Source organism: Bidens hawaiensis, unplaced genomic scaffold (genome assembly GCF_021521415.1).
Source record: "Bidens hawaiensis isolate Kalapana, Puna unplaced genomic scaffold, B.hawaiensis_p1.1 tig00002553_1, whole genome shotgun sequence".
Taxonomy (NCBI): domain Eukaryota; kingdom Viridiplantae; phylum Streptophyta; class Magnoliopsida; order Asterales; family Asteraceae; genus Bidens; species Bidens hawaiensis.
In genome coordinates, this window is record NW_027491139.1 from 345,389 (window position 1) to 361,087 (window position 15,699).

General features: G+C 42.2%; 1 pseudogene across 1 annotated transcript; it reads left to right on the top strand.

Annotated features, from left to right (window-relative positions):
- The first annotated feature begins 2,737 nt into the window (after positions 1-2,737).
- Positions 2,738-15,405, top strand: LOC143620303 (lipoxygenase 2, chloroplastic-like; annotated as a pseudogene). The gene is made up of 12 exons (XR_013151318.1): positions 2,738-3,091; positions 10,168-10,177; positions 10,908-10,978; positions 11,318-11,577; positions 12,429-12,581; positions 12,615-12,699; positions 13,063-13,380; positions 13,461-13,546; positions 13,623-13,733; positions 13,815-14,116; positions 14,210-14,476; positions 14,548-15,405. The product of XR_013151318.1 is annotated as a lipoxygenase 2, chloroplastic-like (transcript).
- Positions 15,406-15,699: the final 294 nt, after the last annotated feature.

Below are 15,699 nucleotides of genomic sequence, written 5' to 3' on the forward strand. Positions count from 1 at the left end.
TGAGATTTTTGAATGTGTATAAATCTAAAATTGTAGACTAATATAATATTGGAAATTATAATGAGATTTTAAATTAAACGAAATATTTGTCACTTAATTGGAAGTTGACAAAAACAATAAAATAATGATCATATTAATATAGGTAATTTAATGTATATTATAATTTTATAAATAAGGAACATACATGAATATTAAAAAATATATACATCAATATTAAAAAAATACATCTTATTAACTAATGTTCAATCATTGCAATTAGCTTATATGAGTCGGAACAATAACCTGAAATTATAAAGTCAAATATTAATAGTCATATTATGGAAGATTTTAATTATAATTTTATAACCGGAAAATTTGAATGGTCTTACCGGAAAAACAAAATAGTGATAATGACGATGGTATCTCCGATTTTTATTTAGAAGGTAAAATGAAATATTCCTTAAATTAATCGGGACAATAACCTGAAATAATTAAGTTTTGTTATAACATTGATATTATGAAAGATTTGAATTATAATTTATAACCGGAAAAATTAAATTGGCCTTACCGGAAAAAGAATAATAATAATGTCCATGGATTAAACTGATTTTTATTTAGAACCTAGAAGAACAACATGTAAAAGAAAAAAAACAGGAAAAATATAAAACTTCAAATAAATATAAAACAACCATTGTTATAGGCATAACACATGAACGGAAAAACTTACCGGAAAAACGTAAATACGTTGAAATATTAGCTTCATCGCCGTTTTTGATTTAGAACCTAAACTGATTTTAAAAAAATCAGTTAACAATGAAAAAAACGATAAAAAGGTTAGATCTAAAATAACCGGAATAAAATATGATGTTGCCGGAAAAAAATATAACTTTGCTGGAAAATCATATAACATTGTTGGTCATTAGAGTATAATATTATAACCTTACCGGAAAACGATTAATCTCGATCTACATTACAGGAATATAGAAGATGGTGGATGATGAAGTTAGTAAGCCGAGAGAGAGAGAGAGAGAGAGAGAGAGAGAGAGAGAGAGATTAAAATGATTATGATGGAAAAATCTTAAGGTTTAAATAAGTTTTTTTGGGTTTGTGGTTAATATGACACGTGGCACCATAATAGACATTCTTAGAATGGAAATATGGTGAGTTGGAGGCCTAGGTGGACAACCTAGTAGAAAGACATGTGAAAGAATTGTATTGATTTAATAGATTAGTAAGATAGGTTGGTCCCGACACAACTTATCTGGTTCATGCTTTGAACCTTTTGCTTTTATAAATCTTATAAGGGCCAATTAGTAATCTATATGTGATTAAAGATAAATCACTAACAAACTTTGTCAGTGGGTAATTATAATGGACTACGGACCTGATAAGACCATCCTCTGCAGAGGGGCTTTGTTGCTCATCCACGTCATCGTCACGTAAGAAACGGAGCATCGAAGCCTCTCTCCATAACGTTTCATTGTGCTTTAAAGTCTCTTTATTGTCCCCATTATATATATGAATATAAATGTATGTGTTTGTATGAGAGAGGGAGTGAAAAGTAGGGTGGCCCACCTCCATCCCCCATGTCACCCCTTCTTCCACCCAAACCCAAATTGCCCCTCCAAGACGCCCCTCGGCGGTGTTCCATGCCCAAATCCCTCTTTGCAGCCCACAGCTGAGGGCCTTAGAGTCTAGATGAGATTCTAAATAGTCGTTGTCGACGGGCACAAATTCCGATGAATAGTTTCCCGAAAATTTGTCACTAATTCTAAAAATATTATTTCTAACAAATTTCTTACATAATTTTTCAGAATTTTGTCCGTCAAAGACATTTTGCGACAGATGTTCCAGCGGTAGTCAGTTGGATGATGTGCTTATAGATACAACTTGAATATCAATTGTTATTAGATGAATAATTCACTTAATACCTTTATAGATACAACTTGAATATCAATTGTTTTTAGATGAATGGTATTAAGCGAATTATTCATCTAAAAACAATTGATATTCAAGTTGTATCTATAAGCACATCTTCTAACTGACTGCCAATGAAACATATGTTTTCTAAATACTCTTGGTTTTTAAACCTTCATGTTTTCTATATGTATATTTACATGAACCTCTTTATTTGGCGTAGCTTTGTTGGAATTGAGTTCTCGTAATTAAAATCGACCATATGTATGTATCTTAAAGCAGGTGTATATATGTAAGGCTTGTCGATCTTCTACTTGTGGCCATGGATCCTTCTTATGTGATATGTGTTTATGGTAACCTAGTGTGTGTCCATCAAGACTTCAACATGCACGAACCAGACTATGTAAAATAGGTTTCCTTTGTATAGGTTTCTCATGTTCTTAGAATATGTACACAATAAGAAACCTTTCGTTGGTGATACTCCAATAATAAAATATAAAGAATTCATCAGATTACTAATAACATCTTTATAGTTTTTATACCGTTCATAAATTAAGATAAATGAAATACATATTTAAAAGTTGAAGTACAAACTCTAATTTCAATGTGTTTTATCAATGTTTGATGTACATTTTTATAATAAAATAACTAGTTACAAAATTGATGAAATCGAATCCCGATTATAACTTTCACGTGATGTGTGATTTTTAACGTTTAATTTTATGAAATATAATAAACTTGATATATTTATTATATTTATATATCACACAAGTGTTTAATTTCGTGGGTCTAGTTACCTTTTTACCCTTCATGCAATCTCGATCACATTCAATCGGCCTATAAATAGACATTCTTGTTCCAACATTTAAATCACACAAACAAAATAAGAGCATTGAGCAAACAAAAAAAATCATGTTGAAGCCACAAATCAACCAATCTCACTCTCTTCAAAAACTACTACCACTCCATAAGCCCTTCATCAATGGTGGCACCACCAATCACTCCTCCTCCGCCTACTCGCCCGCCATCCTCCGCCAACACACATTCACCAAGAAGCATAACTCTACTCTAACTCGATCCACCTCAAGTGTCGGTAACATTAGAGCCGTAACGACTCCCCTTGTTACCAAGACCACTACCGTAATTGGTACCATCACCATCCAACCAGCCATTAGCTATGCCATTGGTGATTTACGTCCTAGTACATGGTCATTCCAGACGCTTTTTCAGGCGCGTGGGCGCGATTTTTCGGGCGCGTGGCCGCGAAATTTATGGTATCGTCCTTTCAACAGCTGTTGCCAGCTTGCTTTTTGCCACGTGTCATAGTTTCATTGCACCTTTGATTTCTCTCTCTTCCGCATTAAATTCATCGCATTAATTGCGATTAGTATATAAAGGGGGAGAGGGTTCTTTGTAATCCACACTTTCACTCTTCTCTTCATTTTCAAAACGATTTCCGGCGACTACTCATCTTTTCAGTCGAGCATTCCCTTGAAATCGTTTTCTTCTTTCATCTGCAAGATGACTTCACGTGATCTCGAGTCTACAGCCGATGACAAGAGTACTGCTGGCGAGTGCCAGTGTGCTCTGCCTGTCGATCTGTATCAGTACGTCGTCAGGAAGTTCATGCTCGAGTCTCTCGAGCCTGAGTTTCCTGATCCCCATCAGACGGTGTACGATGCCCCCAGAGGCAAGATCGGGGTATATGCTGCATTCTTTGTTAATGGGAATCTTAGGTTCCCATTGACAAAGTTTGTTTACCGTGTCCTTAAGAGGCACGGTGTGCACCTGACCGAGGTGCATCCGATGGCGATTGCCAAGGTTCGCCACTTCGAGTGGGTGTGCCGGATACTGGGCATTGAGCCCTTCGTCGACCGCCTGATGACCTTCTACTCCTGGAGGTGCATCCAGGGGTGGTACACGTTGATAACCCGGATTAAGGGTTTGAAGATTTGCGCAACCGAGCGCAGTCTTCGCTCGTGGAAGCGGTAGTTCTTCTACATCTCCGCTCGCGCCATCCCCCTTGCCATGAAATTCAAGAATGGGCAAGCACTTCCCAGCCTTCACGCCTCCAACTACCAGGAGGCGGAATGGTTTGCGAAGATATCCCGAGTCCAATCTCCGGTTTACCGGTTTGCGGAGTCCGGGATGGTGAAGTTGGGGATGAGCCGGGTGTGGAAGGATGCGGATGCGCGAAAGATCCCGATCGTCCTCGAATACGGTTCGAACTCTGTTCCTTACGGTATGCTTTGTTTCTTTTTGTTAGTTTAGAATTTCTTCTAATCTTTCCTGTTTATTTCAGAGGGGAACGACTTGCAGTTGCTCATGTACCTGCGGGAGGCTGACGGTCCCGCTCGGATGGGTACTCGCGCTCTAGACGAGAACGAGTTGCCCATCCTAGAACAAACGGCGGATCGGTTCGTGGAGGTCTATCCGCTAGGCCATGAGATCCTTAGCGCCAGGCGGCCAGGTAAGGCGCTATTCGACCCTCGACCCCTCAATGTTGAAACCTCTGCTGGAATTCCTCTAATCGTATGTTCTGATGAGGAATCCGCAGATGGTCCTCCGTTGGTGCGGAAGAAGAAGGCTGCCGGCGGGAAGGGGAAGGAGAAGGTGGCATCCACTGCCGATCCGGTGCCTCGGTCTGACTCGGAGACCGAGAGCGAAGAGGTGGCGGGGAATCCCGGTGGTGATAAGACCACCATTCCGGAGGCTGTGACAACTGTCACCGAAGAGCCCAGGATGACAATGGTGAGCGGCGTGAAGAGGCCGGCTCCATCGGGTTCATCCCCGCCCGTCCGTACTTTCAGGCTCAAGAAAACCCGTAAGTACAAATTTTACTTTTAACTTCATAGCTCTTATCATTAACACTTATCTTCTCTACGCAGGCGTGGATGTTGACGCATTCCAGGGTGGAGCGCAGATGAGTACCTCTCCGCCAATGACGGTAGGCTTGGTCAGCCTACCTGAGGTGACGACCCAGGCGCCTGCGCCTGCTTCCGCTGGTTCAGTTGCTCACTCCTTTGAGCCGACTGTTCCAGCTGTGATGACGTCACCGCCGGCCGTGAGTGCTATTTTTACCGCATCTTTCACCGAGCCGGCGGTTACTTTTGCTGCGGATTCCGCGGCCGCGACCGCGGCGGCTTCTACCATGCCTCCGTCATCGGCAACGACGGCCGAACCTTCAGGTATGCATGGGGCTTCTCGCCAATCTCTGCCTCCTTCCCATCTGCCTGACCTCTTGGATGGATTTCCGTTGGGTTCAGGTGATGGGTTTGGCGGCTATCGGCCTGTTATTGACCCTACAGGTGCGTAGGGTTCTTTTGGCCTATTTTATATATATATTTTTATCATCTTTTCCTAACTGCTTTATGTTTTTTGCAGTGTCGGATTCCAATGAAGTGTATGTTCCACGATGGAACATTCGCCGAGGAACAACCCTTCGCACCCCTGTGGAGTGCGTGGAATGGGCTCGTCACGCTGCTCCCAGTGGTGCGTTGGGGGAAGCCATGGCTAGCTACCAGGAGGGTAGGCTAACCAATGAGCTTCGGGTTCTCCTGGCCCGGATGCAGCCGCGCGTCGAGCTGCTTTGTCGTGAAAACGACAAGTTAAAAGCCGCTCGCATTAAAGAAGTAGCTCAGGCGCGGGCTGTCCGGGAGGAGAACCAAAGGCTTTCCGCAGCTGCTGCGGAAAAGGAGAAGGCCTTCAAGGCCATCGAGGTTGAAGTTCAGGTCCGGCTCGAGGCCCGTTCCAAGGCTGCCCAAGCTGTTAATGAACAGATTCGGCTGGCTAAGGAAACTGCAAGGAACGCAACCGAGAGGGCCACCAAGGCTGAAGCTGTTGCTGAGCCTCTACGCGTGGAGAATGAAGAGCTTAAAGCCAAATTAGAGGCTCTCCAGCAGGCTCATGATGCCTTGGCGATGGAAGACGCCAAAAAGCTCCAGGAGATCTTGGACCAGAGGGGGGTGCTTGACCATACTGAGCGGAAGCTAAAGGGCGTCGAAGAGGCTGCGGCTAAAGAAGTGTTGCTTGCCAACCTCAACAAGAGTGAAGCCGAACGCGCCCGTAACGAAGCTCAAGCTGCCCTCCAAGAAGCTCTGGTTGCCAAGGAATGGCTTCTTCGAGAAGCGTTGTCTCAGGTATGCTTTTCATTTCTTTACGCTTTTCTTTGTAGATAGAAAAGGTTTTGATACTTGTATATTTTCTTGTAGGTTGTGCATCGGGTCTTCTCAGAGACGTCTTATGATGATGCTATGAGCGCAGCTCTCAACGCTTCTCACGAGGATGGGGAAAAGGCCGGCTTTCTGCTTGGTCTAGGGTTCGTTGAGAAAGGCATCCCGCCTTCCAACTTCCCTTTGTACAATGTTGATACTGAAGCTGTTTACGACCAAGCAGTGAATCAGTATGCCGCCTTCCCGCATCCGGTGGTGGAGAAGGTGAACCAAGTTGCTGCTGCTGATGATGGGCTAGCTATCCTTAAAGCTTTCCTTGAACTGCCACGCTCTACTGACGGTGCTGGTCCAAGTGGAAGTGGCCCTGAAGCCTGATCCTGAAGATCCCTTCCCACTGCTAGGATAGATTTAGCTTGTATAGATTTATTTTCTTGTAGGCGGGTAGTTACCCGGCCATTCTTGTAATGAATATTATGAAATATAAATCTTTGCGCGGGTAAGACCGCTACTTTCTCTGGATTCCTTGCTTTATAAACGTTATGACTTGCATACTTTAGTTTAAATTAGCAATTTTCCAAGTGTAGAATAAGTTAACCTTTGAATGTGGTAGATAATAGGTTGAAGTTTTGCTTCCTCTTTCGTGATTGTGCGGGTAGGACCGTCACTTGCACTTAGTAGGATGGCTAAACTTTTACCTACATCTGACCTGCGTGGAGGTTTTCCTCATCTTTTCTGAGGATAAGTTAACCTTTGAACGTGGTAGATAATAGGTGTGAAGTTTTGCTTCCTCTTTCGTGATTGTGCGGGTAGGACCGTCACTTGCACTTAGTAGGATGGCTAAACTTTACCTATATCTGACCTGCGTGTAGGTTTTCCTCATCCTTTTTTGAGGATAAGTTAACATTTGAACGTGGTAGATAATAGGTGTGAAGTTTTGCTTCCTCTTTCGTGATTGTGCGGGTAGGACCGTCACTTGCACTTAGTAGGATGGCTAAACTTTACCTATATCTGACCTGCGTGTAGGTTTTCCTCATCCTTTTTTGAGGATAAGTTAACCTTTTAACGTGGTAGATAATAGGTGTGAAGTTTTGCTTTCTCTTTCGTGATTGTGCGGGTAGGACCGTCACTTGCACTTAGTAGGATGGCTAAACTTTACCTATATCTGACCTGCGTGTAGGTTTTCCTCATCCTTTTTTGATGATAAGTTAACCTTTGAACGTGGTAGATAATAGGTGTGAAGTTTTGCTTCCTCTTTCGTGATTGTGCGGGTAGGACCGTCACTTGCACTTAGTAGGATGGCTAAACTTTACCTATATCTGACCTGCGTGTAGGTTTTCCTCATCCTTTTGTTAGAAATTCTGTTTTGAACCATTCGATGCGCGGTTGTCAATAGGTTAGTGTTCAGTTTCCTCTCATGATTCATGCGGATAGACCGGCACTTTCATTTAGTAGGATGACTGAACTTTTCCCCTTCAACTGACCTGCGTGAAGGTTTGCCGTTTTTTGGGTTTATGCGGGTTTTGCCGCCTTCCCCACGCAACGACTTTCCACGTAATTATGCGGTGAAAACCGGCATACCCGTGTTAAATAAATTAACCGTTCGACGCGCGGTTGTTAATAGGTTAGTGTTCAGTTTCCTCTCATGATTCATGCGGATAGACCGGCACTTTCATTTAGTAGGATGACTGAACTTTTCCCCTTTAACTGACCTGCGTGAAGGTCTGCCGTTTTTTGGGTTTATGCGGGTTTTGCCGCCTTCCCCATGCAACGACTTTCACACATGTATGCGGTGAAAACCGGCATCAGTGTTGATAGTTAAAAGTATAAATGTAAAATCATCAGCGTCGATGTTCTAAGGAGAATCATTTCCATTAGAAGTGGCTCTGGGCCTTTTCTTTACAAATTTGGAATTGATTTACATACAAACTGTGTAATTGAGCTCCCTTCCATGTTGTTGGGATGGGAGTGCCATCGAGCCGATACGCACCTGGTTCGGGATCTCGTTCTTTATGCAGCATGTAGTCTCCACATTGAAGCTGGAATTTTTATTCGTGTTTTCCCCAGCTGGGGTTCTACACGCATCAGCCTGCTCAGCGTTCATTACGCCACGAGGTGCGCGAGCGTCCCATCTCTGACAAATGCTTCGACCATGTCCTTTACGTCTATGCATTCTTCGGTGTTGTGGCCTTTTGTCCTGTGAAAGTCACAGTATTTGCTCCGATCAGCATTGTGACGATGTCGGATTATTTGAGGCTTTGGCCATGGGAGCTCCTCAGTAGCGAATATCTCGGTGATGCTTTTGGTGAGCGGCGTCCATCTGGAGTTCTTGTTTGACTGTACGTTATCCCTTCCGCCTAACCGATGCTGCAAGCCGGATGAGGTGTCAAAGTTTACCCTTGACTGCCAAATGCCTAGCTTCCGCTTTTTGTTTAATCGGGCGGTAAGAACGTTGTCTTCTCTTGTTTTCTGGGTGTAGAGGTTTGTGCTCTATGGGAGATCTCTACCCAGTTGCTTCTCCGTTTCTGCAAAGCGTTTAGCTGCTGTCATGATGGCATCCCATGTGGATGGCATGCCATCTTTACCCGTTAAGGTGCGGATGAGCTCTGGGTCGTTCGCGCCCTGAATAAAAGCAGCGCGAACAAGATCTTCGCTAATGTTACCCAGGCTTAGCTTCTTCGAATTGAAGCGAGTGATGAAGTCTAGCAAAGATTCATCTTTTTCTCGAATGCACTTGAGGATTGTCCATTGCTCCTCGGTATACTTTCGTTGTTGGCTGAAGTGTTGGCTAAACTTCTGTTGGAAGTCAGCCCAGTCGTAGATGTGGTTGACCGGTAGACGATCGAACCACGCTCTAGCAGCCCCGACAAGCGTCATTTGGAACATGTAACACCACGTGGGTTCCGTCCAACTACTGACGGTTGCCCCCGCTATGAATCTGTTCAAATGATCATCTGGGTCGGATATACCATCATATGTGCCTATGCTGGAAATTTGTTTGGCACTTTTTGGGGCAATTGCTTTTGCAATGTCCCTTGCAAATTTGGACGTTCCTGCATTTGCAACATTTGGTCTGAATGTTTTGGAGAAGTCACGTGGACTTCCACCTGTGTTTTTTGGTTTGAAGGCTTCTCCAAAATGCCTTCTCGGTTGGGAGTCCGTTTCCTTACGCTTCCCTTTTGCCCTATGGCGAGGGTTCGCGTCGGAGTCGGACTCCTCCGAGTCATCGTCCCAGTATTCTTCGAATTCGTCAGCTTGTTGGACGGAACGCAAGCGTTCGTCCAACACAGCTTGGAATTCCTTTTGACGTGCCTCCGCCCATGCCTTAACTTCATCGATTGTTTGGCGGGGGAGTCTTGTTCGTTTTTCTAACTGGGTATCGGTGATTCCCAGTGAGCGATTATTTACTGCACTTGCCCCAGCTTGGGTAACTGGGGTAGTGTTCGTAAAATTTACTTCACTTGCCCCGGCTTGGGTAACCGGGGTAGTGTTTGTAAAAACTGTGTAGCCGGTATTCCCCCCAGTAGCTGGGGTTGTGGTTACCGGAGTTTCTTTAACCATCTTTCCAGAAGTTTGAAAAAACTGGAGAAAAATGAAGTTCTAGCTTTGTCCCACGGATGGCGCCAATGAAGAAACACTAACCGAACCCCGGGCAGATTACGGGTAACCTGGGGGTTAGATAGCTGTTTCCCACGAGGGGTTAGACCCAAAAAAGATGGTTCTTCTGATAACCTGCAAAACAGACACCGTGAGCTTGTCACTGAGAAGGGGGGTTCCTCCTTGTGACCACCCTCCGGCGTGAGAATCAGACTAGATTGCTCTTTAAATATAAATGTATATTAAGAGATTGCTAGAGCAGATATCAGGTATAATATGATGATAATATGTTAAGATATGATGATCATACCATTTGTGGTATTTATAGCCGAAGGTAGGTTTCCAAGGAGGTGTGGCCGGCTGCAACAGTATTCCTGTTCCACCAACAGTGGCCTACGCACGTGCCCTGCTGGTAGTTGGTGGGTAGGCAGCGGCTGATAGTGACCAGGCCTGCTGTGTACTATTCCTTTTCCACCAACTGCCGGCTATGCACGTGGTATGGCAGTAGTTGGTGAGTAGGCAGCGGCTAATAGTGACATACAGTACAGGAGCATGCTGCTCGCCATACTGTTGTCAATAAGCTGTCGTATCTTTAGTCAGATCTTTTGCCCATACCTCGTCAGGTACAGTACAGAAGATCTTCCCTTATCGTACGGACTGGCTTATTTGGGCGGGAGTATTCCCCCTCTCGCCCTTGTGCGGGATTGTTCCGGGCTTTGCCCATTCCTTCAGGTGACACTGAGTGATTGAGAGCTAGGTGCCTTGTGCGTGTAGCCTTGCTGCGCGGGTGGCCTTCTCTGATGGCTTGTATCCGAAGCTGTGGGAACAGGCGGAGTCCTTCACCATTGGGAGACATTTCCTGCGGGAACAGCTTGCGTACTGCGCGTAAGGACGTCACGTCTCTGAGCATGGTGGGTCCTGCGGATCCAGTTGGTTTCTGCGCAGACGTCCCTCTTCAAGGTGAGTCTTGCGGGTCCAACTGGGCTCTGCTGGGACCTACCTCTTCAATAAGCCCTTCATCAATGGTGGCACCACCAATCACTCCTCCTCCGCCTACTCGCTCGCCATCCTCCGCCAACACACATTCACCAAGAAGCATAACTCTACTCTAACTCGATCCACCTCAAGTGTCGGTAACATTAGAGCCGTAACGACTCCCCTTGTTACCAAGACCACTACCGTAATTGGTACCATCACCATCCAACCATCCATTAGCTATGCCATTGGTGATTTACGTCCTAGTAGTCATTTTGCTACCATCTCGGATCTTAAAGACGGGTCTTTCTCGTTGGAGCTCGTTTCTAATCATCTTGATCGTACGTATATATACCCATTTTTATTTATATAATTCAATGTATCAGGTTTAAAGTTACTTTATTTGTCTCATAAAGTGTTCATATTTACTTTTTTTATTTGTCTAATTACAAATGTCCACTTTTAAAATTAATTAGTCAATTTTCAAGTTTACCCATAAACACACACAACTGTCATTAATAAATAATATTGATGAACCTAATTTTCAATGATATTATTGTTATTTGGTAAGCAAAAAAAAATAATCATTCAATCTACAATCTACCTTAAACTTTGTGTTTTCAAACTATGACACTTTTAATGGGACGGAGGTAGTATTAATTTTTCATTACTTGTTATAGTGCAAGGAAACCGGAAGACGTTACCGGCGCCCGCGACATAAGAAAAATCGGATTCTAGCATTAATAAGTACACATATACATGCAGCTTTGAGGTCCCTGAAAGTTTTGGGGAAATAGGAGCTATGTGGAAAGTGAGTATGATAAAAAAAATGTTCTTTGAGACCATTGCTCTTGATAACGGTATTACTTTCACATGTGAATCTTGGATCCAGCCCAAAGCTGATGTCCCCGGGAAGAAAAGAATCCTTTTCACCGATAAGGTCCACTCTTTACTTATCTATATACTGTATTAATGTCAGAGTTGGTTAACAAATGTGCAGGTGTAAATCAAAATAAGATTTTAGGATCTTTTTATGATAATTGTTAAGAAAAAAAACTTTCTTACTACAAGTTTTTCCAGACCACACAAATACATTATTTTAAAGGTACTTTACTCATTATATATAATGTTTTTTTTACTTAGAACTTTAATAAAGTGTTAGCCTAAAGACCTTATTTTGGTCTATACCTTGTTTTTGCTGGCACACGAATCGGCCCGGTTAATAGTTTATAATCTAAATTGATATGTTGTGACTTAGGGTATGTTTGTCAGGAAGTTTTTAGGAGCTTCAAACTTTTAAGAAAAAGCCCACACTCAATTAAAAACTTTGTTTGGTTCAAGCAACTTGAAGCTTTTAGGCCAGGAAAAAAACTTAAAACTTCTACTAGTAGCGTTTAGAAAGAGTTATAAGCTTTTAGTATTTTAATTTACTTAAAAAACTTTCCAAAATAAATACATTTACTATTATTGTTTTTAGTTATGCCAATTTTAGTAATTCTATATATTTTATTAAAAAATTCAGCTACTCTGTCAAACATTTAAATTCTAAATATATCTAAAAAGCTACAGCTACCAGCTACAATTTTCAGTCACCAGCTAGCAACTTCCAACTATAGTTAATAGCTAGTTTTGCCAAACATACCTTAATGAAAGTTTTACTACTCAATTCTATAGTTAAAAAGAAACAAAGTTTAGCACAATATAACTGTGAGGACCAAAAAGGGAGAAAAAAAAAACGTTTTCTTTGTTCCCGCCAATTGTTCTAATTTGATGGTTGGTTTGTTTGTGTAGTCTTACCTTCCATCGGAAACGCCCGAGGCACTGAAGTCTTTAAGAGCGGAAGATCTGGAGTCTCTACGAGGCAACGGAGAAGGAGAGCGTCAACCGCACGACAGGATTTACGATTATGATGTTTATGACGATCTAGGAGATCCAGACACGTATGTATCCGACGATCAAGGAGATCCAGTAACGAAGTTAAGTTTAGCACGGCCGGTGCTTGGAGGCGAGAAACATCCTTACCCTAGGCGGTGCCGTACTGGTCGCCCTATGTCCCCTATAAGTACAATTTAGTTCACCAACACATTATCGAAAACAATCACATCATATAACATTCACGAACACAATAGAGCGAACATGGCCTTTGTTCGTAATAGACTTATATGTAGCATGTATTTATTTCCATATATCTAGTATTATTGTTGATATATTGAAATGAATGATTTCAATAATAATAATAATAATACTAGATATGGAAATAAATACATGCTACATATACGTCTATTAGTTCGTGTTTGTTCATTTAGTTAATCAATCGCACAAAATTACTTGTTCATGCTCGTTCATTTAATAAACGAACGAACATAAACAAACTTCTTGACGAACAGTTCACGAATGAATTAATATAAGCATTTTGAAATTGCAGATCCGATGGCGGAGAGCAGACCTCCACATACCCCGTTCTATGTACCATGGGATGAAGATTTTTCAGAGATAAAGGATTTACAGTTTGGAGCAACGTTTTTGTTCAATGTGCTCCATGAACTCATACCGGCTTTAGATGCAAAATACACAGACAAAGACAAGGGATTTCCATTATTCACAGACATAGAATTGCTCTATAACCAAGGTGTTGATGTTCCTTCCACTGATAATGGCATTGCAACGCGTATTCCTAAACTTGTAAAAGCGGTTGATGCTGCACATGCGGTTATCCAGTTTCCGACCCCTGAAACTATTGACAGTAAGCATTTATTCTTTTTGCATCCTCATGGTTTATTTGTGTAAGTTTTGCTTGTGTAACAATTATGGCTTTAATCACAGGGGACACGTTTTCTTGGTTTCGTGATGAGGAGTTTTGCAGACAAATGCTTGCTGGTCTCAACCCGTATGCCATACAGTTGGTCACGGTATGTTCATGTTAAAGATTAATCTCACTGTTAGGATAAATGATAGATCACATTTTAACTAAGATTATATTACTAGGAATGGCCGTTGATGAGTAAACTGGATCCTGAAATATACGGACCGCCTGAATCAGCAATCACTAAGGAGATTGTACAGAAAGAGATCGGTGGTGTCATGACTTTCGATGAGGTAATGCAACATAATGTGTATTACTGTATTAAGGTTATAAAGTGTTATCAAATTAAATATATTCTAATTATGCACTTGTAGGCTTTAGCACAAAAGAAACTGTTCATGTTGGATTACCATGATTTGCTCTTACCTTATGTGAATAAAACACGAGAGCTTAAAGGGACAACACTTTATGGTTCGAGAACTCTAATGTTCCTTACGCCTGAAGGAACATTACGCCCACTAGCCATTGAGTTGACTCGCCCACCGTTTGGTGAGATACCACTGTGGAATCATGTGTATACTCCCACTTGGAATGCTACTGGTGCCTGGCTATGGAAGCTAGCCAAGGCTCAAGTTCTTTCCCAAGATTCGGCTTATCATGAGCTTGTTAGCCATTGGTTGGTTCTTTATTTTCTATAGCAATTTACATGTTTATGATATTATGCATATGTTGGAGTTGAACATTGTTTTTGGTGTTCTTTACTATGCAGGCTAAGAACACATTGTGTTACAGAGCCTTATATAATTGCTACCAACCGCCATCTCAGCCAAATGCACCCTATTAAACGACTACTTCTCCCTCATTTCCATTACACTATGCAAATCAATTCTCTAGCTCGATTAGCTCTCATTAACGCTGGTGGTGTCATCGAGTCAACATTTTCTCCTGGAAGATATTGTATGCAAATTTGCTCTGATGCATATGATCAGCTATGGCGATTTGATCATGAGGCACTTCCGGCTGACTTAATTAGCAGGTACCCTTAATAAAAATAATAATGAAGTTAGTAGTTATATGAAATTAATAATATTGTATGGTATTGTTAAGGGGTATGGCGGTTGAAGATGAAAGCGCACCGCATGGTGTAAAACTAACGATCGAGGATTACCCTTTTGCAAATGATGGTTTACTTATTTATGATGCCATCAAACAATGGGCTACTTCGTATGTCAACTACTACTACCCAGATCAGATCTTGTGGCATCTGATATAGAGCTTCAAGCATGGTGGAATGAAATCCGTACAGTCGGTCACGCAGACAAAAAAGATGAAACATGGTGGCCACAGCTTGAAACCGGTGATGTTTAGTTGGAATCGTTTCAACCATGATGTGGGTGGCTTCTGGTCATCATTCATAGGTCAACTTTGGTCAATACGACTTTGCTGGTTACTTCCCGAACAGGCCAAGTATTGCAAGAACCAAAATGCCTAACGAGGACCCCACAGAAGACGAATGGGAGTCGTTTATAAAGCGGCCTGAAGATGTGTTGTTGAATTGTTTCCCGTCCCAAATTCAAGCTACTAAAGTGATGGCGGTTTTGGATGTTTTATCAAGTCATTCACCGGATGAGGAGTATATTGGTGGGACCATTGAGCCGGCGTGGGAGGCGGTACCGGCTATAAAGGTGGCCTTTGAGGAGTTTCATAGAAAGCTAAGCGAGCTGGAAAGTATTATAGACTCTAGAAACCGTGATCCGCTTTTGTTGAACCGAAGTGGTGCAGGGTTGGTTCCGTACCAACTTATGAAGCCGTATTCTGGTAAAGGTGTGACCGGGAAAGGTGTTCCAAACAGCATATCCATCTAGTTGGTTTGGTGGAGTAATGGTTTGTGTGATAATAAGGTCATAATCCATGGTATTGTTGTGTTTTATTTTAATATGGAATAAGTTCATTTTGTGTCTTGTTTTTTTAATAACTAACCACTGTTGTTTATAACAAGCAATTATAGCTTTATAGAAAACAATTAAAAAAACATTTATTTATTTTTTCACTCTATTGTGTCCAATGTAAGCTAGAGGATGGTGATAACTTCAACACATAGGATTAACATTGTTTTACTATATAGTTGCTATCAAGACAAGTCGTAGCAGGTCAGGCAACCATCAACACAGCTATGATGGGCTGGGCCACAAAAGGTACATTAAGTTGGTCCTCATCACTAGCAGGCCCTACAGCCCACTGGCATGGACCACAGTTGAG